General features: G+C 36.2%; 1 protein-coding gene across 1 annotated transcript in view; it reads left to right on the forward strand.

The window, feature by feature from the left end:
• Positions 1 to 2,500, forward strand: part of LOC125040192 — a 50,738-nt gene that overhangs the window by 28,304 nt on the left and 19,934 nt on the right. The window lies entirely within an intron of this gene.

Genomic DNA, 2,500 nt, shown 5'->3' on the forward strand with positions numbered 1-2,500 from the left:
TCCTCATCCTCCTTTCCCCCCTCTCCCATTCACCCCCGCCCCCCATTGCATCTCCCCATCCATCTCTTCTTATCCATCTCATCATCCTTACCCCCCCATTCACCCCCATTGCATCTCCCCATCCATCTCTTCTTATCCATCTCCTCATCCTTATCTCCCTCTCCCCCCATTACCCCCCCCCCCCATTGCACCTCCCCATCCATCTCTTCTTATCCATCTCCTCATCCTTCCCCCCCACCCCCATTCACCCCCATTGCACCTCCCCATCCGTCTCTTCTTATCCATCTCCTCATCCTTACCCCCCCCCCTTCACCCCCCATTGCATCTCCCCATCCGTCTCTTCTTATCCATCTCCTCATCCTTATCTCCCCCTCCCCCATTACCCCCCCCCCTCATTGCACCTCCCCATCCATCTCTTCTTATCCATCTCCTCATCCTACTTAACCCCCATTGCACCTCCCCATCCACCTCTTCTTATCCATCTCCTCATCCTTATCCCCCATCCCCCCATTACCCCTCCATTGCACCTCCCCATCCGTCTCTTCTTATCCATCTCCTCCCCCCCCTTTCCCCCCTCCCATCCCATTCATCTCCTGTGCAACCTGACCCTAAGACGCACGAGTCGGATTCGCGAAGCCGTCTCGAGTGGAGAGGAACTTCCCGAAGACCTCAGGATGCTGGGCTTGTCTTGGGAAGGGGTTCTTTTTTATTATAATTGTTATTATTTTTTTTTATTATTATTCTGATTATTGTTATTATCATAATCATTATCAGTGTCATTATTATTTTTGTTATTATTATGTTTATCATTATTATTATTATTGTTGTTGTTATTATTATTATTATCATTATTTTTATTATTATTGTTATCTTATCATTATCATTAGTTATTGTCATTATCATTACTAAAATCGTTATTTCTTTTTACTTTCGTCATCCTTCTTCTCCCTGTTTTCTTTTCTTTTTCTCTCTTCTATTACCTTCTTATTTTTCTTCTTCCTCTATTGCACTTTCTCTCTCTCTCTTCTTCTTTTTATTCGTTTATTCTTTGAGAAAAGGGCTTGTTTTTCTTGATTTTCCCTTTTCTTATTCTTTTTTTCTTGTTTTTTTTCTTTTTTCAGCTTTATCTATTTTTCTCTGTTTTTGTTTGGTAGTGTTTTTTTTTTTGTCTTTTTTTTTTTTTGCCATTTTTTCATTCGTAAATCTGCTTTCGTTCCTTTATGTCTTTATTCTTTTGTTTTGTCACGTAGTTATTTATTTGTTTTCGTACTTTCGTTATTTTATTTTGTTTTTGTTCCTGTGGTATCCTGTGTTTGCCACGTTGTTTTGCTTTGTTTGTGTGTTTGTTTTTTAAATGTTTTTTTATACTTTTCATCTCTTTTTTTTTATTATTTCATTCTATTATTTTTTTTCTTTTTACTTTGTTTATGCTTCGTTGATAAAATGTTATTTTGGTTTGTTCATCTAAATTCCATTTTTATTTTATTTTTGGTTTATTTTCTTTTGTATTTTTGTTTTCATTCCATCTTGCTTTTGTTTATCATTTTTGTTTCATTGTTTTTGTTTCGTAGGAATTATGTCTTTAGTCTGTTTTTCTAAATTACATTTTGATTTCGTTCATGTCATTGCTGATTTTTTTTCGTTTTATTTACATTAGTATTTTTGTTTCCATTCCATCTTGCTTTTGTTTTTTATCTTTGTTACATTACTTTTGTGACGTTATCTATTTCCTTTGCTTTTGTACTTTTGTTTTTATTTTATCTTGCTTTTATATCTGTCTTTGTTGCTTTGTTTTTGTGCAAGGTGATGCTCGTATGCAAATCAAGCGGATATTGTTCCCGGATTTCCATACAGCGCAGGGAAGAGGGTCATTAAACATTTTCTTCGGTATTTTCTAGTTCTCTTTCTTTGCATTTTTGTTCTTCTTTTTTCTGTATTTCTGTTTTCCATTGTTTATCGTTTCGTCCATTTGTTTCATTTTTCTTTTTCTTATAATTCCCCATTTTCCTCTTTTCTTTTCGTTTTATTATTATTATTTTCTTTCTTTCTTAGAGAGAGAGAGAGAGAGAGAGAGAGAGAGAGAGAGAGAGAGAGACTGATAGACAGCGTTAGTGAGAGAGATAGAGAAAATAGATAGACAGATAGAAATTGATAGATAGAGGGAGAGAGAGAGAGAGAGAGAGAGAGAGAGGGGGGGGGGGGGAGAGAGAGACAGACAGAGAGAGAGACAGAAACAGAAACAGATAGAAAAAGAAAGAGAAAGAGAGAGGACAAGTATGTACAAAATAACAGTTGACACAAACACACTTCCGTAATTAAACAAATAAATAAATAAATAAATGCAGGCGGCACTTTTTAATCCATTACGCAAATGCGAAATCCTTCCTTCCTTCCGGTAATATCAGAAAAAGAGGAAAGGAGAAAATTCAAAAAGCGGGGGAGGACGCAAGTAAATTACATTACAAAAATGGAAATAACTTAAAGAAAAAAGAAGTGAAAA

Source organism: Penaeus chinensis, chromosome 28 (assembly GCF_019202785.1).
Source record: "Penaeus chinensis breed Huanghai No. 1 chromosome 28, ASM1920278v2, whole genome shotgun sequence".
NCBI classification, from domain to species: domain Eukaryota; kingdom Metazoa; phylum Arthropoda; class Malacostraca; order Decapoda; family Penaeidae; genus Penaeus; species Penaeus chinensis.